The 21668-nt window shown below is 55.1% G+C and overlaps 42 non-coding genes across 42 annotated transcripts; 32 read left to right on the forward strand and 10 right to left on the reverse strand.

Annotated features, from left to right (window-relative positions):
• Nucleotides 1-49: 49 nt before the first annotated feature.
• Trnai-aau lies at nt 50-123 on the forward strand. Its single transcript has one exon. It is a non-coding gene; the product is annotated as a tRNA-Ile (tRNA).
• Nucleotides 124-704: 581 nt separating this feature from the next.
• Trnag-ucc lies at nt 705-776 on the reverse strand. Its single transcript has one exon. It is a non-coding gene; the product is annotated as a tRNA-Gly (tRNA).
• Nucleotides 777-1123: 347 nt separating this feature from the next.
• Trnag-gcc lies at nt 1124-1194 on the forward strand. Its single transcript has one exon. It is a non-coding gene; the product is annotated as a tRNA-Gly (tRNA).
• A 381-nt stretch (nt 1195-1575) lies between these two features.
• Nucleotides 1576-1648, forward strand: Trnam-cau. Its single transcript has one exon. It is a non-coding gene; the product is annotated as a tRNA-Met (tRNA).
• A 564-nt stretch (nt 1649-2212) lies between these two features.
• Trnai-aau lies at nt 2213-2286 on the forward strand. Its single transcript has one exon. It is a non-coding gene; the product is annotated as a tRNA-Ile (tRNA).
• Nucleotides 2287-2867: 581 nt separating this feature from the next.
• Trnag-ucc lies at nt 2868-2939 on the reverse strand. The gene has a single exon. It is a non-coding gene; the product is annotated as a tRNA-Gly (tRNA).
• A 347-nt stretch (nt 2940-3286) lies between these two features.
• Trnag-gcc lies at nt 3287-3357 on the forward strand. The gene has a single exon. It is a non-coding gene; the product is annotated as a tRNA-Gly (tRNA).
• A 381-nt stretch (nt 3358-3738) lies between these two features.
• On the forward strand, nt 3739-3811 carry Trnam-cau. The gene has a single exon. It is a non-coding gene; the product is annotated as a tRNA-Met (tRNA).
• Nucleotides 3812-4375: 564 nt separating this feature from the next.
• Nucleotides 4376-4449, forward strand: Trnai-aau. Its single transcript has one exon. It is a non-coding gene; the product is annotated as a tRNA-Ile (tRNA).
• A 581-nt stretch (nt 4450-5030) lies between these two features.
• Trnag-ucc lies at nt 5031-5102 on the reverse strand. The gene has a single exon. It is a non-coding gene; the product is annotated as a tRNA-Gly (tRNA).
• A 347-nt stretch (nt 5103-5449) lies between these two features.
• Nucleotides 5450-5520, forward strand: Trnag-gcc. The gene has a single exon. It is a non-coding gene; the product is annotated as a tRNA-Gly (tRNA).
• A 381-nt stretch (nt 5521-5901) lies between these two features.
• On the forward strand, nt 5902-5974 carry Trnam-cau. The gene has a single exon. It is a non-coding gene; the product is annotated as a tRNA-Met (tRNA).
• A 564-nt stretch (nt 5975-6538) lies between these two features.
• Nucleotides 6539-6612, forward strand: Trnai-aau. The gene has a single exon. It is a non-coding gene; the product is annotated as a tRNA-Ile (tRNA).
• A 581-nt stretch (nt 6613-7193) lies between these two features.
• Nucleotides 7194-7265, reverse strand: Trnag-ucc. The gene has a single exon. It is a non-coding gene; the product is annotated as a tRNA-Gly (tRNA).
• A 347-nt stretch (nt 7266-7612) lies between these two features.
• On the forward strand, nt 7613-7683 carry Trnag-gcc. Its single transcript has one exon. It is a non-coding gene; the product is annotated as a tRNA-Gly (tRNA).
• Nucleotides 7684-8064: 381 nt separating this feature from the next.
• Trnam-cau lies at nt 8065-8137 on the forward strand. Its single transcript has one exon. It is a non-coding gene; the product is annotated as a tRNA-Met (tRNA).
• Nucleotides 8138-8701: 564 nt separating this feature from the next.
• On the forward strand, nt 8702-8775 carry Trnai-aau. Its single transcript has one exon. It is a non-coding gene; the product is annotated as a tRNA-Ile (tRNA).
• Nucleotides 8776-9356: 581 nt separating this feature from the next.
• Trnag-ucc lies at nt 9357-9428 on the reverse strand. The gene has a single exon. It is a non-coding gene; the product is annotated as a tRNA-Gly (tRNA).
• Nucleotides 9429-9775: 347 nt separating this feature from the next.
• Trnag-gcc lies at nt 9776-9846 on the forward strand. The gene has a single exon. It is a non-coding gene; the product is annotated as a tRNA-Gly (tRNA).
• A 381-nt stretch (nt 9847-10227) lies between these two features.
• Nucleotides 10228-10300, forward strand: Trnam-cau. The gene has a single exon. It is a non-coding gene; the product is annotated as a tRNA-Met (tRNA).
• Nucleotides 10301-10864: 564 nt separating this feature from the next.
• Nucleotides 10865-10938, forward strand: Trnai-aau. The gene has a single exon. It is a non-coding gene; the product is annotated as a tRNA-Ile (tRNA).
• A 581-nt stretch (nt 10939-11519) lies between these two features.
• Trnag-ucc lies at nt 11520-11591 on the reverse strand. Its single transcript has one exon. It is a non-coding gene; the product is annotated as a tRNA-Gly (tRNA).
• A 347-nt stretch (nt 11592-11938) lies between these two features.
• Trnag-gcc lies at nt 11939-12009 on the forward strand. The gene has a single exon. It is a non-coding gene; the product is annotated as a tRNA-Gly (tRNA).
• A 381-nt stretch (nt 12010-12390) lies between these two features.
• On the forward strand, nt 12391-12463 carry Trnam-cau. Its single transcript has one exon. It is a non-coding gene; the product is annotated as a tRNA-Met (tRNA).
• Nucleotides 12464-13027: 564 nt separating this feature from the next.
• Trnai-aau lies at nt 13028-13101 on the forward strand. Its single transcript has one exon. It is a non-coding gene; the product is annotated as a tRNA-Ile (tRNA).
• A 581-nt stretch (nt 13102-13682) lies between these two features.
• Trnag-ucc lies at nt 13683-13754 on the reverse strand. Its single transcript has one exon. It is a non-coding gene; the product is annotated as a tRNA-Gly (tRNA).
• Nucleotides 13755-14101: 347 nt separating this feature from the next.
• Nucleotides 14102-14172, forward strand: Trnag-gcc. The gene has a single exon. It is a non-coding gene; the product is annotated as a tRNA-Gly (tRNA).
• Nucleotides 14173-14553: 381 nt separating this feature from the next.
• On the forward strand, nt 14554-14626 carry Trnam-cau. The gene has a single exon. It is a non-coding gene; the product is annotated as a tRNA-Met (tRNA).
• Nucleotides 14627-15190: 564 nt separating this feature from the next.
• Nucleotides 15191-15264, forward strand: Trnai-aau. Its single transcript has one exon. It is a non-coding gene; the product is annotated as a tRNA-Ile (tRNA).
• A 581-nt stretch (nt 15265-15845) lies between these two features.
• On the reverse strand, nt 15846-15917 carry Trnag-ucc. Its single transcript has one exon. It is a non-coding gene; the product is annotated as a tRNA-Gly (tRNA).
• A 347-nt stretch (nt 15918-16264) lies between these two features.
• On the forward strand, nt 16265-16335 carry Trnag-gcc. The gene has a single exon. It is a non-coding gene; the product is annotated as a tRNA-Gly (tRNA).
• A 381-nt stretch (nt 16336-16716) lies between these two features.
• Trnam-cau lies at nt 16717-16789 on the forward strand. Its single transcript has one exon. It is a non-coding gene; the product is annotated as a tRNA-Met (tRNA).
• Nucleotides 16790-17092: 303 nt separating this feature from the next.
• Nucleotides 17093-17164, forward strand: Trnae-uuc. Its single transcript has one exon. It is a non-coding gene; the product is annotated as a tRNA-Glu (tRNA).
• Nucleotides 17165-17362: 198 nt separating this feature from the next.
• Trnai-aau lies at nt 17363-17436 on the forward strand. Its single transcript has one exon. It is a non-coding gene; the product is annotated as a tRNA-Ile (tRNA).
• A 581-nt stretch (nt 17437-18017) lies between these two features.
• Nucleotides 18018-18089, reverse strand: Trnag-ucc. The gene has a single exon. It is a non-coding gene; the product is annotated as a tRNA-Gly (tRNA).
• Nucleotides 18090-18436: 347 nt separating this feature from the next.
• On the forward strand, nt 18437-18507 carry Trnag-gcc. Its single transcript has one exon. It is a non-coding gene; the product is annotated as a tRNA-Gly (tRNA).
• Nucleotides 18508-18888: 381 nt separating this feature from the next.
• On the forward strand, nt 18889-18961 carry Trnam-cau. Its single transcript has one exon. It is a non-coding gene; the product is annotated as a tRNA-Met (tRNA).
• Nucleotides 18962-19264: 303 nt separating this feature from the next.
• Nucleotides 19265-19336, forward strand: Trnae-uuc. Its single transcript has one exon. It is a non-coding gene; the product is annotated as a tRNA-Glu (tRNA).
• Nucleotides 19337-19534: 198 nt separating this feature from the next.
• On the forward strand, nt 19535-19608 carry Trnai-aau. Its single transcript has one exon. It is a non-coding gene; the product is annotated as a tRNA-Ile (tRNA).
• Nucleotides 19609-20189: 581 nt separating this feature from the next.
• On the reverse strand, nt 20190-20261 carry Trnag-ucc. The gene has a single exon. It is a non-coding gene; the product is annotated as a tRNA-Gly (tRNA).
• A 347-nt stretch (nt 20262-20608) lies between these two features.
• Nucleotides 20609-20679, forward strand: Trnag-gcc. The gene has a single exon. It is a non-coding gene; the product is annotated as a tRNA-Gly (tRNA).
• A 381-nt stretch (nt 20680-21060) lies between these two features.
• Trnam-cau lies at nt 21061-21133 on the forward strand. Its single transcript has one exon. It is a non-coding gene; the product is annotated as a tRNA-Met (tRNA).
• The last annotated feature ends 535 nt before the right edge of the window (nt 21134-21668 follow it).

Consider the following 21668-nt stretch of genomic DNA (forward strand, 5'->3'; position numbering starts at 1 on the left):
CTTCATGCCACCTGTTTCCAGCGTAGGGCTGAGCAACTGCATCTGCCGAGGCCCGTTAGCTCAGTTGGTTAGAGCGTCGTGCTAATAACGCGAAGGTCGTGGGTTCGATCCCCCCACGGGCCACTACTCTTTTCCTACTACGAAAAGGCGGCGCCGATTTCAGCTGGCGAGTGTGGTGACCAAAAGATCATCACCCTGCGTGGAAGTTGATAGAGGATCCGAACCCGACTCGTCGGGGAGCGCTACAGCATTCACTCGGCAATGGCCATAATATCTTGAATACACTGGTTCTCAACCGATAAAGAGAAAATGAAAGAAAATGTCCGATTGCCGATGCGTAACAACTTTGGCCCTTGTCAGTACTTGGGCGGGTGAGCGCATGGGAACACAGGGCGCTATTGGCACTTTTACTTCCTATTTTTGTTTCTCCTTTCTTTTCGGAGCTACAGCCCGATTCGGTCAGGGAGACGCCACCGTGAAATGAAGGGGGCGTGCTGTGTGTCCCTCCTTACCTCTCTCAGTCGTTTCTCGTGCTTGTCGTTTTGATATAGGCCGATTTGAGAGCGTCAGCTCTCGCGTCAGCCGAGCAAAGTCGAGACAAGTCGAGACACACTAAGGGCTGGTATGCAGCGAGTAAGAGGGCGAAAAAACAATAATTTAAGAGCGCGTGGCAAAAGTACTCATACGCGAAATTAAAAGCCTGCTGCGGTGGCCGGGAATCGAACCCGGATCAACTGCTTGGAAGGCAACTATGCTGACCATTACACCACCACCGCACAAGCGAGCGCCGCGCGTCCGCGCTGTGTCGGCTTCCCGCCAGTCGGCAGCGGCCGAAGGTGATCGTACCTGGCAGGCGCATTTCGAGGCAGGCTAGGGGAGCACATCCAGACGCATTCGGACAGCGTATCCGCGCACACTTCGCATCCTTTGGCAAGAGTTGGGCGCCGGCAACGCAAGAGTACGCAGAGGACCGCGTTCTGGCGGCATTTTTAAGCAGAGCAGTGCAGTGCAGGATTCAGCGTCTGCAGCATCTTTTCCACAGAATGCTACGGCGCTTGACGGCAGTCCCACTTTCCCTTGAGACATCTGCGCGGCAAGCAGCGTCAAGTTACCGCTGGCCCGAGCATCGGTGGTTCAGTGGTAGAATGCTCGCCTGCCACGCGGGCGGCCCGGGTTCGATTCCCGGCCGATGCATCATTTTGCTTTTCCCGCGATAATGCTGCCGCGTGGCTTGAGCGCTTGAGATGCACGATCCACAAGAATGTGTAGCTGGATTTCCCTTGAGAAGGACCGAGAACGCAGCACTCGCGGGTCCCCACTAGGACGCTCGCATCATGTTCTACAGACTAGCGTCGGCCTGGCCTCACAAGTTGCTGGGTCCGGGTGCCTCCGAGGCACTGAACTTCAACGACAAGGAGTGCTGCCTATCGTTGCAACAGCAGCAGCAGCACCGCAATCAACTGGGCCGGCAGTGCACGTGTAGCAACAGAACACGTTATCCAGGAAGTACAGTGTCTCTACGTCTAATATTGGGTAAGGTGTTTACCCAGTTTCCAGGACAAGCGGTGCACCCGTGCCTCGGTAGCGCAGTAGGCAGCGCGTAAGTCTCATAATCTTAAGGTCGTGAGTTCGATCCTCACCCGGGGCATTTAATTTTCTGTGACATGGTGGTGCTGTTGCTAGGGCGCCAACGTATTTCTTGTTTGTTATCCACAGCGTTTCAACGCTTCAGCGGGAAAATGTTTACTTCCTGTTATTGCTACTTACAGCTTCCCTTTTCCTCTTCTCCCAGCAGAGCGTGAAGCCAAAAGCATTGCTCTGCGACGTTTGAGGTGCGCGCCTTGCCAGTCAGTATGTGCAAAGATGCTCGCAAAGAGAGGGGGGCGCCGACGCGGCACTCGACACGAAATGCGACAAGCGACCGTACGAACGGTCGAACGAAACGGCCACATCCGGTGTGGTCTAGTGGCTAGGATACCTGGCTTTCACCCGGGTTCGATTCCCGGTACCGGAACGGAATTTTTTCCACACGAATCGTGACAAGTTTGAGCTGTCCGAGCGGCCGTTTCCCGTCCTGCTCGCAATATAGCTACTGTTTCGTGACCGTCAGCAGAATATAGACTAGGGAAGCAGACACACGACGACCATAGAAATGGTGTGCGGCTTCATGCCACCTGTTTCCAGCGTAGGGCTGAGCAACTGCATCTGCCGAGGCCCGTTAGCTCAGTTGGTTAGAGCGTCGTGCTAATAACGCGAAGGTCGTGGGTTCGATCCCCCCACGGGCCACTACTCTTTTCCTACTACGAAAAGGCGGCGCCGATTTCAGCTGGCGAGTGTGGTGACCAAAAGATCATCACCCTGCGTGGAAGTTGATAGAGGATCCGAACCCGACTCGTCGGGGAGCGCTACAGCATTCACTCGGCAATGGCCATAATATCTTGAATACACTGGTTCTCAACCGATAAAGAGAAAATGAAAGAAAATGTCCGATTGCCGATGCGTAACAACTTTGGCCCTTGTCAGTACTTGGGCGGGTGAGCGCATGGGAACACAGGGCGCTATTGGCACTTTTACTTCCTATTTTTGTTTCTCCTTTCTTTTCGGAGCTACAGCCCGATTCGGTCAGGGAGACGCCACCGTGAAATGAAGGGGGCGTGCTGTGTGTCCCTCCTTACCTCTCTCAGTCGTTTCTCGTGCTTGTCGTTTTGATATAGGCCGATTTGAGAGCGTCAGCTCTCGCGTCAGCCGAGCAAAGTCGAGACAAGTCGAGACACACTAAGGGCTGGTATGCAGCGAGTAAGAGGGCGAAAAAACAATAATTTAAGAGCGCGTGGCAAAAGTACTCATACGCGAAATTAAAAGCCTGCTGCGGTGGCCGGGAATCGAACCCGGATCAACTGCTTGGAAGGCAACTATGCTGACCATTACACCACCACCGCACAAGCGAGCGCCGCGCGTCCGCGCTGTGTCGGCTTCCCGCCAGTCGGCAGCGGCCGAAGGTGATCGTACCTGGCAGGCGCATTTCGAGGCAGGCTAGGGGAGCACATCCAGACGCATTCGGACAGCGTATCCGCGCACACTTCGCATCCTTTGGCAAGAGTTGGGCGCCGGCAACGCAAGAGTACGCAGAGGACCGCGTTCTGGCGGCATTTTTAAGCAGAGCAGTGCAGTGCAGGATTCAGCGTCTGCAGCATCTTTTCCACAGAATGCTACGGCGCTTGACGGCAGTCCCACTTTCCCTTGAGACATCTGCGCGGCAAGCAGCGCCAAGTTACCGCTGGCCCGAGCATCGGTGGTTCAGTGGTAGAATGCTCGCCTGCCACGCGGGCGGCCCGGGTTCGATTCCCGGCCGATGCATCATTTTGCTTTTCCCGCGATAATGCTGCCGCGTGGCTTGAGCGCTTGAGATGCACGATCCACAAGAATGTGTAGCTGGATTTCCCTTGAGAAGGACCGAGAACGCAGCACTCGCGGGTCCCCACTAGGACGCTCGCATCATGTTCTACAGACTAGCGTCGGCCTGGCCTCACAAGTTGCTGGGTCCGGGTGCCTCCGAGGCACTGAACTTCAACGACAAGGAGTGCTGCCTATCGTTGCAACAGCAGCAGCAGCACCGCAATCAACTGGGCCGGCAGTGCACGTGTAGCAACAGAACACGTTATCCAGGAAGTACAGTGTCTCTACGTCTAATATTGGGTAAGGTGTTTACCCAGTTTCCAGGACAAGCGGTGCACCCGTGCCTCGGTAGCGCAGTAGGCAGCGCGTAAGTCTCATAATCTTAAGGTCGTGAGTTCGATCCTCACCCGGGGCATTTAATTTTCTGTGACATGGTGGTGCTGTTGCTAGGGCGCCAACGTATTTCTTGTTTGTTATCCACAGCGTTTCAACGCTTCAGCGGGAAAATGTTTACTTCCTGTTATTGCTACTTACAGCTTCCCTTTTCCTCTTCTCCCAGCAGAGCGTGAAGCCAAAAGCATTGCTCTGCGACGTTTGAGGTGCGCGCCTTGCCAGTCAGTATGTGCAAAGATGCTCGCAAAGAGAGGGGGGCGCCGACGCGGCACTCGACACGAAATGCGACAAGCGACCGTACGAACGGTCGAACGAAACGGCCACATCCGGTGTGGTCTAGTGGCTAGGATACCTGGCTTTCACCCGGGTTCGATTCCCGGTACCGGAACGGAATTTTTTCCACACGAATCGTGACAAGTTTGAGCTGTCCGAGCGGCCGTTTCCCGTCCTGCTCGCAATATAGCTACTGTTTCGTGACCGTCAGCAGAATATAGACTAGGGAAGCAGACACACGACGACCATAGAAATGGTGTGCGGCTTCATGCCACCTGTTTCCAGCGTAGGGCTGAGCACCTGCATCTGCCGAGGCCCGTTAGCTCAGTTGGTTAGAGCGTCGTGCTAATAACGCGAAGGTCGTGGGTTCGATCCCCCCACGGGCCACTACTCTTTTCCTACTACGAAAAGGCGGCGCCGATTTCAGCTGGCGAGTGTGGTGACCAAAAGATCATCACCCTGCGTGGAAGTTGATAGAGGATCCGAACCCGACTCGTCGGGGAGCGCTACAGCATTCACTCGGCAATGGCCATAATATCTTGAATACACTGGTTCTCAACCGATAAAGAGAAAATGAAAGAAAATGTCCGATTGCCGATGCGTAACAACTTTGGCCCTTGTCAGTACTTGGGCGGGTGAGCGCATGGGAACACAGGGCGCTATTGGCACTTTTACTTCCTATTTTTGTTTCTCCTTTCTTTTCGGAGCTACAGCCCGATTCGGTCAGGGAGACGCCACCGTGAAATGAAGGGGGCGTGCTGTGTGTCCCTCCTTACCTCTCTCAGTCGTTTCTCGTGCTTGTCGTTTTGATATAGGCCGATTTGAGAGCGTCAGCTCTCGCGTCAGCCGAGCAAAGTCGAGACAAGTCGAGACACACTAAGGGCTGGTATGCAGCGAGTAAGAGGGCGAAAAAACAATAATTTAAGAGCGCGTGGCAAAAGTACTCATACGCGAAATTAAAAGCCTGCTGCGGTGGCCGGGAATCGAACCCGGATCAACTGCTTGGAAGGCAACTATGCTGACCATTACACGACCACCGCACAAGCGAGCGCCGCGCGTCCGCGCTGTGTCGGCTTCCCGCCAGTCGGCAGCGGCCGAAGGTGATCGTACCTGGCAGGCGCATTTCGAGGCAGGCTAGGGGAGCACATCCAGACGCATTCGGACAGCGTATCCGCGCACACTTCGCATCCTTTGGCAAGAGTTGGGCGCCGGCAACGCAAGAGTACGCAGAGGACCGCGTTCTGGCGGCATTTTTAAGCAGAGCAGTGCAGTGCAGGATTCAGCGTCTGCAGCATCTTTTCCACAGAATGCTACGGCGCTTGACGGCAGTCCCACTTTCCCTTGAGACATCTGCGCGGCAAGCAGCGCCAAGTTACCGCTGGCCCGAGCATCGGTGGTTCAGTGGTAGAATGCTCGCCTGCCACGCGGGCGGCCCGGGTTCGATTCCCGGCCGATGCATCATTTTGCTTTTCCCGCGATAATGCTGCCGCGTGGCTTGAGCGCTTGAGATGCACGATCCACAAGAATGTGTAGCTGGATTTCCCTTGAGAAGGACCGAGAACGCAGCACTCGCGGGTCCCCACTAGGACGCTCGCATCATGTTCTACAGACTAGCGTCGGCCTGGCCTCACAAGTTGCTGGGTCCGGGTGCCTCCGAGGCACTGAACTTCAACGACAAGGAGTGCTGCCTATCGTTGCAACAGCAGCAGCAGCACCGCAATCAACTGGGCCGGCAGTGCACGTGTAGCAACAGAACACGTTATCCAGGAAGTACAGTGTCTCTACGTCTAATATTGGGTAAGGTGTTTACCCAGTTTCCAGGACAAGCGGTGCACCCGTGCCTCGGTAGCGCAGTAGGCAGCGCGTAAGTCTCATAATCTTAAGGTCGTGAGTTCGATCCTCACCCGGGGCATTTAATTTTCTGTGACATGGTGGTGCTGTTGCTAGGGCGCCAACGTATTTCTTGTTTGTTATCCACAGCGTTTCAACGCTTCAGCGGGAAAATGTTTACTTCCTGTTATTGCTACTTACAGCTTCCCTTTTCCTCTTCTCCCAGCAGAGCGTGAAGCCAAAAGCATTGCTCTGCGACGTTTGAGGTGCGCGCCTTGCCAGTCAGTATGTGCAAAGATGCTCGCAAAGAGAGGGGGGCGCCGACGCGGCACTCGACACGAAATGCGACAAGCGACCGTACGAACGGTCGAACGAAACGGCCACATCCGGTGTGGTCTAGTGGCTAGGATACCTGGCTTTCACCCGGGTTCGATTCCCGGTACCGGAACGGAATTTTTTCCACACGAATCGTGACAAGTTTGAGCTGTCCGAGCGGCCGTTTCCCGTCCTGCTCGCAATATAGCTACTGTTTCGTGACCGTCAGCAGAATATAGACTAGGGAAGCAGACACACGACGACCATAGAAATGGTGTGCGGCTTCATGCCACCTGTTTCCAGCGTAGGGCTGAGCACCTGCATCTGCCGAGGCCCGTTAGCTCAGTTGGTTAGAGCGTCGTGCTAATAACGCGAAGGTCGTGGGTTCGATCCCCCCACGGGCCACTACTCTTTTCCTACTACGAAAAGGCGGCGCCGATTTCAGCTGGCGAGTGTGGTGACCAAAAGATCATCACCCTGCGTGGAAGTTGATAGAGGATCCGAACCCGACTCGTCGGGGAGCGCTACAGCATTCACTCGGCAATGGCCATAATATCTTGAATACACTGGTTCTCAACCGATAAAGAGAAAATGAAAGAAAATGTCCGATTGCCGATGCGTAACAACTTTGGCCCTTGTCAGTACTTGGGCGGGTGAGCGCATGGGAACACAGGGCGCTATTGGCACTTTTACTTCCTATTTTTGTTTCTCCTTTCTTTTCGGAGCTACAGCCCGATTCGGTCAGGGAGACGCCACCGTGAAATGAAGGGGGCGTGCTGTGTGTCCCTCCTTACCTCTCTCAGTCGTTTCTCGTGCTTGTCGTTTTGATATAGGCCGATTTGAGAGCGTCAGCTCTCGCGTCAGCCGAGCAAAGTCGAGACAAGTCGAGACACACTAAGGGCTGGTATGCAGCGAGTAAGAGGGCGAAAAAACAATAATTTAAGAGCGCGTGGCAAAAGTACTCATACGCGAAATTAAAAGCCTGCTGCGGTGGCCGGGAATCGAACCCGGATCAACTGCTTGGAAGGCAACTATGCTGACCATTACACCACCACCGCACAAGCGAGCGCCGCGCGTCCGCGCTGTGTCGGCTTCCCGCCAGTCGGCAGCGGCCGAAGGTGATCGTACCTGGCAGGCGCATTTCGAGGCAGGCTAGGGGAGCACATCCAGACGCATTCGGACAGCGTATCCGCGCACACTTCGCATCCTTTGGCAAGAGTTGGGCGCCGGCAACGCAAGAGTACGCAGAGGACCGCGTTCTGGCGGCATTTTTAAGCAGAGCAGTGCAGTGCAGGATTCAGCGTCTGCAGCATCTTTTCCACAGAATGCTACGGCGCTTGACGGCAGTCCCACTTTCCCTTGAGACATCTGCGCGGCAAGCAGCGTCAAGTTACCGCTGGCCCGAGCATCGGTGGTTCAGTGGTAGAATGCTCGCCTGCCACGCGGGCGGCCCGGGTTCGATTCCCGGCCGATGCATCATTTTGCTTTTCCCGCGATAATGCTGCCGCGTGGCTTGAGCGCTTGAGATGCACGATCCACAAGAATGTGTAGCTGGATTTCCCTTGAGAAGGACCGAGAACGCAGCACTCGCGGGTCCCCACTAGGACGCTCGCATCATGTTCTACAGACTAGCGTCGGCCTGGCCTCACAAGTTGCTGGGTCCGGGTGCCTCCGAGGCACTGAACTTCAACGACAAGGAGTGCTGCCTATCGTTGCAACAGCAGCAGCAGCACCGCAATCAACTGGGCCGGCAGTGCACGTGTAGCAACAGAACACGTTATCCAGGAAGTACAGTGTCTCTACGTCTAATATTGGGTAAGGTGTTTACCCAGTTTCCAGGACAAGCGGTGCACCCGTGCCTCGGTAGCGCAGTAGGCAGCGCGTAAGTCTCATAATCTTAAGGTCGTGAGTTCGATCCTCACCCGGGGCATTTAATTTTCTGTGACATGGTGGTGCTGTTGCTAGGGCGCCAACGTATTTCTTGTTTGTTATCCACAGCGTTTCAACGCTTCAGCGGGAAAATGTTTACTTCCTGTTATTGCTACTTACAGCTTCCCTTTTCCTCTTCTCCCAGCAGAGCGTGAAGCCAAAAGCATTGCTCTGCGACGTTTGAGGTGCGCGCCTTGCCAGTCAGTATGTGCAAAGATGCTCGCAAAGAGAGGGGGGCGCCGACGCGGCACTCGACACGAAATGCGACAAGCGACCGTACGAACGGTCGAACGAAACGGCCACATCCGGTGTGGTCTAGTGGCTAGGATACCTGGCTTTCACCCGGGTTCGATTCCCGGTACCGGAACGGAATTTTTTCCACACGAATCGTGACAAGTTTGAGCTGTCCGAGCGGCCGTTTCCCGTCCTGCTCGCAATATAGCTACTGTTTCGTGACCGTCAGCAGAATATAGACTAGGGAAGCAGACACACGACGACCATAGAAATGGTGTGCGGCTTCATGCCACCTGTTTCCAGCGTAGGGCTGAGCAACTGCATCTGCCGAGGCCCGTTAGCTCAGTTGGTTAGAGCGTCGTGCTAATAACGCGAAGGTCGTGGGTTCGATCCCCCCACGGGCCACTACTCTTTTCCTACTACGAAAAGGCGGCGCCGATTTCAGCTGGCGAGTGTGGTGACCAAAAGATCATCACCCTGCGTGGAAGTTGATAGAGGATCCGAACCCGACTCGTCGGGGAGCGCTACAGCATTCACTCGGCAATGGCCATAATATCTTGAATACACTGGTTCTCAACCGATAAAGAGAAAATGAAAGAAAATGTCCGATTGCCGATGCGTAACAACTTTGGCCCTTGTCAGTACTTGGGCGGGTGAGCGCATGGGAACACAGGGCGCTATTGGCACTTTTACTTCCTATTTTTGTTTCTCCTTTCTTTTCGGAGCTACAGCCCGATTCGGTCAGGGAGACGCCACCGTGAAATGAAGGGGGCGTGCTGTGTGTCCCTCCTTACCTCTCTCAGTCGTTTCTCGTGCTTGTCGTTTTGATATAGGCCGATTTGAGAGCGTCAGCTCTCGCGTCAGCCGAGCAAAGTCGAGACAAGTCGAGACACACTAAGGGCTGGTATGCAGCGAGTAAGAAGGCGAAAAAACAATAATTTAAGAGCGCGTGGCAAAAGTACTCATACGCGAAATTAAAAGCCTGCTGCGGTGGCCGGGAATCGAACCCGGATCAACTGCTTGGAAGGCAACTATGCTGACCATTACACCACCACCGCACAAGCGAGCGCCGCGCGTCCGCGCTGTGTCGGCTTCCCGCCAGTCGGCAGCGGCCGAAGGTGATCGTACCTGGCAGGCGCATTTCGAGGCAGGCTAGGGGAGCACATCCAGACGCATTCGGACAGCGTATCCGCGCACACTTCGCATCCTTTGGCAAGAGTTGGGCGCCGGCAACGCAAGAGTACGCAGAGGACCGCGTTCTGGCGGCATTTTTAAGCAGAGCAGTGCAGTGCAGGATTCAGCGTCTGCAGCATCTTTTCCACAGAATGCTACGGCGCTTGACGGCAGTCCCACTTTCCCTTGAGACATCTGCGCGGCAAGCAGCGTCAAGTTACCGCTGGCCCGAGCATCGGTGGTTCAGTGGTAGAATGCTCGCCTGCCACGCGGGCGGCCCGGGTTCGATTCCCGGCCGATGCATCATTTTGCTTTTCCCGCGATAATGCTGCCGCGTGGCTTGAGCGCTTGAGATGCACGATCCACAAGAATGTGTAGCTGGATTTCCCTTGAGAAGGACCGAGAACGCAGCACTCGCGGGTCCCCACTAGGACGCTCGCATCATGTTCTACAGACTAGCGTCGGCCTGGCCTCACAAGTTGCTGGGTCCGGGTGCCTCCGAGGCACTGAACTTCAACGACAAGGAGTGCTGCCTATCGTTGCAACAGCAGCAGCAGCACCGCAATCAACTGGGCCGGCAGTGCACGTGTAGCAACAGAACACGTTATCCAGGAAGTACAGTGTCTCTACGTCTAATATTGGGTAAGGTGTTTACCCAGTTTCCAGGACAAGCGGTGCACCCGTGCCTCGGTAGCGCAGTAGGCAGCGCGTAAGTCTCATAATCTTAAGGTCGTGAGTTCGATCCTCACCCGGGGCATTTAATTTTCTGTGACATGGTGGTGCTGTTGCTAGGGCGCCAACGTATTTCTTGTTTGTTATCCACAGCGTTTCAACGCTTCAGCGGGAAAATGTTTACTTCCTGTTATTGCTACTTACAGCTTCCCTTTTCCTCTTCTCCCAGCAGAGCGTGAAGCCAAAAGCATTGCTCTGCGACGTTTGAGGTGCGCGCCTTGCCAGTCAGTATGTGCAAAGATGCTCGCAAAGAGAGGGGGGCGCCGACGCGGCACTCGACACGAAATGCGACAAGCGACCGTACGAACGGTCGAACGAAACGGCCACATCCGGTGTGGTCTAGTGGCTAGGATACCTGGCTTTCACCCGGGTTCGATTCCCGGTACCGGAACGGAATTTTTTCCACACGAATCGTGACAAGTTTGAGCTGTCCGAGCGGCCGTTTCCCGTCCTGCTCGCAATATAGCTACTGTTTCGTGACCGTCAGCAGAATATAGACTAGGGAAGCAGACACACGACGACCATAGAAATGGTGTGCGGCTTCATGCCACCTGTTTCCAGCGTAGGGCTGAGCAACTGCATCTGCCGAGGCCCGTTAGCTCAGTTGGTTAGAGCGTCGTGCTAATAACGCGAAGGTCGTGGGTTCGATCCCCCCACGGGCCACTACTCTTTTCCTACTACGAAAAGGCGGCGCCGATTTCAGCTGGCGAGTGTGGTGACCAAAAGATCATCACCCTGCGTGGAAGTTGATAGAGGATCCGAACCCGACTCGTCGGGGAGCGCTACAGCATTCACTCGGCAATGGCCATAATATCTTGAATACACTGGTTCTCAACCGATAAAGAGAAAATGAAAGAAAATGTCCGATTGCCGATGCGTAACAACTTTGGCCCTTGTCAGTACTTGGGCGGGTGAGCGCATGGGAACACAGGGCGCTATTGGCACTTTTACTTCCTATTTTTGTTTCTCCTTTCTTTTCGGAGCTACAGCCCGATTCGGTCAGGGAGACGCCACCGTGAAATGAAGGGGGCGTGCTGTGTGTCCCTCCTTACCTCTCTCAGTCGTTTCTCGTGCTTGTCGTTTTGATATAGGCCGATTTGAGAGCGTCAGCTCTCGCGTCAGCCGAGCAAAGTCGAGACAAGTCGAGACACACTAAGGGCTGGTATGCAGCGAGTAAGAGGGCGAAAAAACAATAATTTAAGAGCGCGTGGCAAAAGTACTCATACGCGAAATTAAAAGCCTGCTGCGGTGGCCGGGAATCGAACCCGGATCAACTGCTTGGAAGGCAACTATGCTGACCATTACACCACCACCGCACAAGCGAGCGCCGCGCGTCCGCGCTGTGTCGGCTTCCCGCCAGTCGGCAGCGGCCGAAGGTGATCGTACCTGGCAGGCGCATTTCGAGGCAGGCTAGGGGAGCACATCCAGACGCATTCGGACAGCGTATCCGCGCACACTTCGCATCCTTTGGCAAGAGTTGGGCGCCGGCAACGCAAGAGTACGCAGAGGACCGCGTTCTGGCGGCATTTTTAAGCAGAGCAGTGCAGTGCAGGATTCAGCGTCTGCAGCATCTTTTCCACAGAATGCTACGGCGCTTGACGGCAGTCCCACTTTCCCTTGAGACATCTGCGCGGCAAGCAGCGTCAAGTTACCGCTGGCCCGAGCATCGGTGGTTCAGTGGTAGAATGCTCGCCTGCCACGCGGGCGGCCCGGGTTCGATTCCCGGCCGATGCATCATTTTGCTTTTCCCGCGATAATGCTGCCGCGTGGCTTGAGCGCTTGAGATGCACGATCCACAAGAATGTGTAGCTGGATTTCCCTTGAGAAGGACCGAGAACGCAGCACTCGCGGGTCCCCACTAGGACGCTCGCATCATGTTCTACAGACTAGCGTCGGCCTGGCCTCACAAGTTGCTGGGTCCGGGTGCCTCCGAGGCACTGAACTTCAACGACAAGGAGTGCTGCCTATCGTTGCAACAGCAGCAGCAGCACCGCAATCAACTGGGCCGGCAGTGCACGTGTAGCAACAGAACACGTTATCCAGGAAGTACAGTGTCTCTACGTCTAATATTGGGTAAGGTGTTTACCCAGTTTCCAGGACAAGCGGTGCACCCGTGCCTCGGTAGCGCAGTAGGCAGCGCGTAAGTCTCATAATCTTAAGGTCGTGAGTTCGATCCTCACCCGGGGCATTTAATTTTCTGTGACATGGTGGTGCTGTTGCTAGGGCGCCAACGTATTTCTTGTTTGTTATCCACAGCGTTTCAACGCTTCAGCGGGAAAATGTTTACTTCCTGTTATTGCTACTTACAGCTTCCCTTTTCCTCTTCTCCCAGCAGAGCGTGAAGCCAAAAGCATTGCTCTGCGACGTTTGAGGTGCGCGCCTTGCCAGTCAGTATGTGCAAAGATGCTCGCAAAGAGAGGGGGGCGCCGACGCGGCACTCGACACGAAATGCGACAAGCGACCGTACGAACGGTCGAACGAAACGGCCACATCCGGTGTGGTCTAGTGGCTAGGATACCTGGCTTTCACCCGGGTTCGATTCCCGGTACCGGAACGGAATTTTTTCCACACGAATCGTGACAAGTTTGAGCTGTCCGAGCGGCCGTTTCCCGTCCTGCTCGCAATATAGCTACTGTTTCGTGACCGTCAGCAGAATATAGACTAGGGAAGCAGACACACGACGACCATAGAAATGGTGTGCGGCTTCATGCCACCTGTTTCCAGCGTAGGGCTGAGCAACTGCATCTGCCGAGGCCCGTTAGCTCAGTTGGTTAGAGCGTCGTGCTAATAACGCGAAGGTCGTGGGTTCGATCCCCCCACGGGCCACTACTCTTTTCCTACTACGAAAAGGCGGCGCCGATTTCAGCTGGCGAGTGTGGTGACCAAAAGATCATCACCCTGCGTGGAAGTTGATAGAGGATCCGAACCCGACTCGTCGGGGAGCGCTACAGCATTCACTCGGCAATGGCCATAATATCTTGAATACACTGGTTCTCAACCGATAAAGAGAAAATGAAAGAAAATGTCCGATTGCCGATGCGTAACAACTTTGGCCCTTGTCAGTACTTGGGCGGGTGAGCGCATGGGAACACAGGGCGCTATTGGCACTTTTACTTCCTATTTTTGTTTCTCCTTTCTTTTCGGAGCTACAGCCCGATTCGGTCAGGGAGACGCCACCGTGAAATGAAGGGGGCGTGCTGTGTGTCCCTCCTTACCTCTCTCAGTCGTTTCTCGTGCTTGTCGTTTTGATATAGGCCGATTTGAGAGCGTCAGCTCTCGCGTCAGCCGAGCAAAGTCGAGACAAGTCGAGACACACTAAGGGCTGGTATGCAGCGAGTAAGAAGGCGAAAAAACAATAATTTAAGAGCGCGTGGCAAAAGTACTCATACGCGAAATTAAAAGCCTGCTGCGGTGGCCGGGAATCGAACCCGGATCAACTGCTTGGAAGGCAACTATGCTGACCATTACACCACCACCGCACAAGCGAGCGCCGCGCGTCCGCGCTGTGTCGGCTTCCCGCCAGTCGGCAGCGGCCGAAGGTGATCGTACCTGGCAGGCGCATTTCGAGGCAGGCTAGGGGAGCACATCCAGACGCATTCGGACAGCGTATCCGCGCACACTTCGCATCCTTTGGCAAGAGTTGGGCGCCGGCAACGCAAGAGTACGCAGAGGACCGCGTTCTGGCGGCATTTTTAAGCAGAGCAGTGCAGTGCAGGATTCAGCGTCTGCAGCATCTTTTCCACAGAATGCTACGGCGCTTGACGGCAGTCCCACTTTCCCTTGAGACATCTGCGCGGCAAGCAGCGTCAAGTTACCGCTGGCCCGAGCATCGGTGGTTCAGTGGTAGAATGCTCGCCTGCCACGCGGGCGGCCCGGGTTCGATTCCCGGCCGATGCATCATTTTGCTTTTCCCGCGATAATGCTGCCGCGTGGCTTGAGCGCTTGAGATGCACGATCCACAAGAATGTGTAGCTGGATTTCCCTTGAGAAGGACCGAGAACGCAGCACTCGCGGGTCCCCACTAGGACGCTCGCATCATGTTCTACAGACTAGCGTCGGCCTGGCCTCACAAGTTGCTGGGTCCGGGTGCCTCCGAGGCACTGAACTTCAACGACAAGGAGTGCTGCCTATCGTTGCAACAGCAGCAGCAGCACCGCAATCAACTGGGCCGGCAGTGCACGTGTAGCAACAGAACACGTTATCCAGGAAGTACAGTGTCTCTACGTCTAATATTGGGTAAGGTGTTTACCCAGTTTCCAGGACAAGCGGTGCACCCGTGCCTCGGTAGCGCAGTAGGCAGCGCGTAAGTCTCATAATCTTAAGGTCGTGAGTTCGATCCTCACCCGGGGCATTTAATTTTCTGTGACATGGTGGTGCTGTTGCTAGGGCGCCAACGTATTTCTTGTTTGTTATCCACAGCGTTTCAACGCTTCAGCGGGAAAATGTTTACTTCCTGTTATTGCTACTTACAGCTTCCCTTTTCCTCTTCTCCCAGCAGAGCGTGAAGCCAAAAGCATTGCTCTGCGACGTTTGAGGTGCGCGCCTTGCCAGTCAGTATGTGCAAAGATGCTCGCAAAGAGAGGGGGGCGCCGACGCGGCACTCGACACGAAATGCGACAAGCGACCGTACGAACGGTCGAACGAAACGGCCACATCCGGTGTGGTCTAGTGGCTAGGATACCTGGCTTTCACCCGGGTTCGATTCCCGGTACCGGAACGGAATTTTTTCCACACGAATCGTGACAAGTTTGAGCTGTCCGAGCGGCCGTTTCCCGTCCTGCTCGCAATATAGCTACTGTTTCGTGACCGTCAGCAGAATATAGACTAGGGAAGCAGACACACGACGACCATAGAAATGGTGTGCGGCTTCATGCCACCTGTTTCCAGCGTAGGGCTGAGCAACTGCATCTGCCGAGGCCCGTTAGCTCAGTTGGTTAGAGCGTCGTGCTAATAACGCGAAGGTCGTGGGTTCGATCCCCCCACGGGCCACTACTCTTTTCCTACTACGAAAAGGCGGCGCCGATTTCAGCTGGCGAGTGTGGTGACCAAAAGATCATCACCCTGCGTGGAAGTTGATAGAGGATCCGAACCCGACTCGTCGGGGAGCGCTACAGCATTCACTCGGCAATGGCCATAATATCTTGAATACACTGGTTCTCAACCGATAAAGAGAAAATGAAAGAAAATGTCCGATTGCCGATGCGTAACAACTTTGGCCCTTGTCAGTACTTGGGCGGGTGAGCGCATGGGAACACAGGGCGCTATTGGCACTTTTACTTCCTATTTTTGTTTCTCCTTTCTTTTCGGAGCTACAGCCCGATTCGGTCAGGGAGACGCCACCGTGAAATGAAGGGGGCGTGCTGTGTGTCCCTCCTTACCTCTCTCAGTCGTTTCTCGTGCTTGTCGTTTTGATATAGGCCGATTTGAGAGCGTCAGCTCTCGCGTCAGCCGAGCAAAGTCGAGACAAGTCGAGACACACTAAGGGCTGGTATGCAGCGAGTAAGAAGGCGAAAAAACAATAATTTAAGAGCGCGTGGCAAAAGTACTCATACGCGAAATTAAAAGCCTGCTGCGGTGGCCGGGAATCGAACCCGGATCAACTGCTTGGAAGGCAACTATGCTGACCATTACACCACCACCGCACAAGCGAGCGCCGCGCGTCCGCGCTGTGTCGGCTTCCCGCCAGTCGGCAGCGGCCGAAGGTGATCGTACCTGGCAGGCGCATTTCGAGGCAGGCTAGGGGAGCACATCCAGACGCATTCGGACAGCGTATCCGCGCACACTTCGCATCCTTTGGCAAGAGTTGGGCGCCGGCAACGCAAGAGTACGCAGAGGACCGCGTTCTGGCGGCATTTTTAAGCAGAGCAGTGCAGTGCAGGATTCAGCGTCTGCAGCATCTTTTCCACAGAATGCTACGGCGCTTGACGGCAGTCCCACTTTCCCTTGAGACATCTGCGCGGCAAGCAGCGCCAAGTTACCGCTGGCCCGAGCATCGGTGGTTCAGTGGTAGAATGCTCGCCTGCCACGCGGGCGGCCCGGGTTCGATTCCCGGCCGATGCATCATTTTGCTTTTCCCGCGATAATGCTGCCGCGTGGCTTGAGCGCTTGAGATGCACGATCCACAAGAATGTGTAGCTGGATTTCCCTTGAGAAGGACCGAGAACGCAGCACTCGCGGGTCCCCACTAGGACGCTCGCATCATGTTCTACAGACTAGCGTCGGCCTGGCCTCACAAGTTGCTGGGTCCGGGTGCCTCCGAGGCACTGAACTTCAACGACAAGGAGTGCTGCCTATCGTTGCAACAGCAGCAGCAGCACCGCAATCAACTGGGCCGGCAGTGCACGTGTAGCAACAGAACACGTTATCCAGGAAGTACAGTGTCTCTACGTCTAATATTGGGTAAGGTGTTTACCCAGTTTCCAGGACAAGCGGTGCACCCGTGCCTCGGTAGCGCAGTAGGCAGCGCGTAAGTCTCATAATCTTAAGGTCGTGAGTTCGATCCTCACCCGGGGCATTTAATTTTCTGTGACATGGTGGTGCTGTTGCTAGGGCGCCAACGTATTTCTTGTTTGTTATCCACAGCGTTTCAACGCTTCAGCGGGAAAATGTTTACTTCCTGTTATTGCTACTTACAGCTTCCCTTTTCCTCTTCTCCCAGCAGAGCGTGAAGCCAAAAGCATTGCTCTGCGACGTTTGAGGTGCGCGCCTTGCCAGTCAGTATGTGCAAAGATGCTCGCAAAGAGAGGGGGGCGCCGACGCGGCACTCGACACGAAATGCGACAAGCGACCGTACGAACGGTCGAACGAAACGGCCACATCCGGTGTGGTCTAGTGGCTAGGATACCTGGCTTTCACCCAGGAGGCCCGGGTTCGATTCCCGGTACCGGAACGGAATTTTTTCCACACGAATCGTGACAAGTTTGAGCTGTCCGAGCGGCCGTTTCCCGTCCTGCTCGCAATATAGCTACTGTTTCGTGACCGTCAGCAGAATATAGACTAGGGAAGCAGACACACGACGGCCATAGAAATGGTGTGCGGCTTCATGCCACCTGTTTCCAGCGTAGGGCTGAGCAACTGCATCTGCCGAGGCCCGTTAGCTCAGTTGGTTAGAGCGTCGTGCTAATAACGCGAAGGTCGTGGGTTCGATCCCCCCACGGGCCACTACTCTTTTCCTACTACGAAAAGGCGGCGCCGATTTCAGCTGGCGAGTGTGGTGACCAAAAGATCATCACCCTGCGTGGAAGTTGATAGAGGATCCGAACCCGACTCGTCGGGGAGCGCTACAGCATTCACTCGGCAATGGCCATAATATCTTGAATACACTGGTTCTCAACCGATAAAGAGAAAATGAAAGAAAATGTCCGATTGCCGATGCGTAACAACTTTGGCCCTTGTCAGTACTTGGGCGGGTGAGCGCATGGGAACACAGGGCGCTATTGGCACTTTTACTTCCTATTTTTGTTTCTCCTTTCTTTTCGGAGCTACAGCCCGATTCGGTCAGGGAGACGCCACCGTGAAATGAAGGGGGCGTGCTGTGTGTCCCTCCTTACCTCTCTCAGTCGTTTCTCGTGCTTGTCGTTTTGATATAGGCCGATTTGAGAGCGTCAGCTCTCGCGTCAGCCGAGCAAAGTCGAGACAAGTCGAGACACACTAAGGGCTGGTATGCAGCGAGTAAGAGGGCGAAAAAACAATAATTTAAGAGCGCGTGGCAAAAGTACTCATACGCGAAATTAAAAGCCTGCTGCGGTGGCCGGGAATCGAACCCGGATCAACTGCTTGGAAGGCAACTATGCTGACCATTACACCACCACCGCACAAGCGAGCGCCGCGCGTCCGCGCTGTGTCGGCTTCCCGCCAGTCGGCAGCGGCCGAAGGTGATCGTACCTGGCAGGCGCATTTCGAGGCAGGCTAGGGGAGCACATCCAGACGCATTCGGACAGCGTATCCGCGCACACTTCGCATCCTTTGGCAAGAGTTGGGCGCCGGCAACGCAAGAGTACGCAGAGGACCGCGTTCTGGCGGCATTTTTAAGCAGAGCAGTGCAGTGCAGGATTCAGCGTCTGCAGCATCTTTTCCACAGAATGCTACGGCGCTTGACGGCAGTCCCACTTTCCCTTGAGACATCTGCGCGGCAAGCAGCGCCAAGTTACCGCTGGCCCGAGCATCGGTGGTTCAGTGGTAGAATGCTCGCCTGCCACGCGGGCGGCCCGGGTTCGATTCCCGGCCGATGCATCATTTTGCTTTTCCCGCGATAATGCTGCCGCGTGGCTTGAGCGCTTGAGATGCACGATCCACAAGAATGTGTAGCTGGATTTCCCTTGAGAAGGACCGAGAACGCAGCACTCGCGGGTCCCCACTAGGACGCTCGCATCATGTTCTACAGACTAGCGTCGGCCTGGCCTCACAAGTTGCTGGGTCCGGGTGCCTCCGAGGCACTGAACTTCAACGACAAGGAGTGCTGCCTATCGTTGCAACAGCAGCAGCAGCACCGCAATCAACTGGGCCGGCAGTGCACGTGTAGCAACAGAACACGTTATCCAGGAAGTACAGTGTCTCTACGTCTAATATTGGGTAAGGTGTTTACCCAGTTTCCAGGACAAGCGGTGCACCCGTGCCTCGGTAGCGCAGTAGGCAGCGCGTAAGTCTCATAATCTTAAGGTCGTGAGTTCGATCCTCACCCGGGGCATTTAATTTTCTGTGACATGGTGGTGCTGTTGCTAGGGCGCCAACGTATTTCTTGTTTGTTATCCACAGCGTTTCAACGCTTCAGCGGGAAAATGTTTACTTCCTGTTATTGCTACTTACAGCTTCCCTTTTCCTCTTCTCCCAGCAGAGCGTGAAGCCAAAAGCATTGCTCTGCGACGTTTGAGGTGCGCGCCTTGCCAGTCAGTATGTGCAAAGATGCTCGCAAAGAGAGGGGGGCGCCGACGCGGCACTCGACACGAAATGCGACAAGCGACCGTACGAACGGTCGAACGAAACGGCCACATCCGGTGTGGTCTAGTGGCTAGGATACCTGGCTTTCACCCAGGAGGCCCGGGTTCGATTCCCGGTACCGGAACGGAATTTTTTCCACACGAATCGTGACAAGTTTGAGCTGTCCGAGCGGCCGTTTCCCGTCCTGCTCGCAATATAGCTACTGTTTCGTGACCGTCAGCAGAATATAGACTAGGGAAGCAGACACACGACGGCCATAGAAATGGTGTGCGGCTTCATGCCACCTGTTTCCAGCGTAGGGCTGAGCAACTGCATCTGCCGAGGCCCGTTAGCTCAGTTGGTTAGAGCGTCGTGCTAATAACGCGAAGGTCGTGGGTTCGATCCCCCCACGGGCCACTACTCTTTTCCTACTACGAAAAGGCGGCGCCGATTTCAGCTGGCGAGTGTGGTGACCAAAAGATCATCACCCTGCGTGGAAGTTGATAGAGGATCCGAACCCGACTCGTCGGGGAGCGCTACAGCATTCACTCGGCAATGGCCATAATATCTTGAATACACTGGTTCTCAACCGATAAAGAGAAAATGAAAGAAAATGTCCGATTGCCGATGCGTAACAACTTTGGCCCTTGTCAGTACTTGGGCGGGTGAGCGCATGGGAACACAGGGCGCTATTGGCACTTTTACTTCCTATTTTTGTTTCTCCTTTCTTTTCGGAGCTACAGCCCGATTCGGTCAGGGAGACGCCACCGTGAAATGAAGGGGGCGTGCTGTGTGTCCCTCCTTACCTCTCTCAGTCGTTTCTCGTGCTTGTCGTTTTGATATAGGCCGATTTGAGAGCGTCAGCTCTCGCGTCAGCCGAGCAAAGTCGAGACAAGTCGAGACACACTAAGGGCTGGTATGCAGCGAGTAAGAGGGCGAAAAAACAATAATTTAAGAGCGCGTGGCAAAAGTACTCATACGCGAAATTAAAAGCCTGCTGCGGTGGCCGGGAATCGAACCCGGATCAACTGCTTGGAAGGCAACTATGCTGACCATTACACCACCACCGCACAAGCGAGCGCCGCGCGTCCGCGCTGTGTCGGCTTCCCGCCAGTCGGCAGCGGCCGAAGGTGATCGTACCTGGCAGGCGCATTTCGAGGCAGGCTAGGGGAGCACATCCAGACGCATTCGGACAGCGTATCCGCGCACACTTCGCATCCTTTGGCAAGAGTTGGGCGCCGGCAACGCAAGAGTACGCAGAGGACCGCGTTCTGGCGGCATTTTTAAGCAGAGCAGTGCAGTGCAGGATTCAGCGTCTGCAGCATCTTTTCCACAGAATGCTACGGCGCTTGACGGCAGTCCCACTTTCCCTTGAGACATCTGCGCGGCAAGCAGCGTCAAGTTACCGCTGGCCCGAGCATCGGTGGTTCAGTGGTAGAATGCTCGCCTGCCACGCGGGCGGCCCGGGTTCGATTCCCGGCCGATGCATCATTTTGCTTTTCCCGCGATAATGCTGCCGCGTGGCTTGAGCGCTTGAGATGCACGATCCACAAGAATGTGTAGCTGGATTTCCCTTGAGAAGGACCGAGAACGCAGCACTCGCGGGTCCCCACTAGGACGCTCGCATCATGTTCTACAGACTAGCGTCGGCCTGGCCTCACAAGTTGCTGGGTCCGGGTGCCTCCGAGGCACTGAACTTCAACGACAAGGAGTGCTGCCTATCGTTGCAACAGCAGCAGCAGCACCGCAATCAACTGGGCCGGCAGTGCACGTGTAGCAACAGAACACGTTATCCAGGAAGTACAGTGTCTCTACGTCTAATATTGGGTAAGGTGTTTACCCAGTTTCCAGGACAAGCGGTGCACCCGTGCCTCGGTAGCGCAGTAGGCAGCGCGTAAGTCTCATAATCTTAAGGTCGTGAGTTCGATCCTCACCCGGGGCATTTAATTTTCTGTGACATGGTGGTGCTGTTGCTAGGGCGCCAACGTATTTCTTGTTTGTTATCCACAGCGTTTCAACGCTTCAGCGGGAAAATGTTTACTTCCTGTTATTGCTACTTACAGCTTCCCTTTTCCTCTTCTCCCAGCAGAGCGTGAAGCCAAAAGCATTGCTCTGCGACGTTTGAGGTGCGCGCCTTGCCAGTCAGTATGTGCAAAGATGCTCGCAAAGAGAGGGGGGCGCCGACGCGGCACTCGACACGAAATGCGACAAGCGACCGTACGAACGGTCGAACGAAACGGCCACATCCGGTGTGGTCTAGTGGCTAGGATACCTGGCTTTCACCCGGGTTCGATTCCCGGTACCGGAACGGAATTTTTTCCACACGAATCGTGACAAGTTTGAGCTGTCCGAGCGGCCGTTTCCCGTCCTGCTCGCAATATAGCTACTGTTTCGTGACCGTCAGCAGAATATAGACTAGGGAAGCAGACACACGACGACCATAGAAATGGTGTGCGGCTTCATGCCACCTGTTTCCA

Source organism: Schistocerca piceifrons, unplaced genomic scaffold (assembly GCF_021461385.2).
Source record: "Schistocerca piceifrons isolate TAMUIC-IGC-003096 unplaced genomic scaffold, iqSchPice1.1 HiC_scaffold_458, whole genome shotgun sequence".
Lineage (NCBI taxonomy): Eukaryota > Metazoa > Arthropoda > Insecta > Orthoptera > Acrididae > Schistocerca > Schistocerca piceifrons.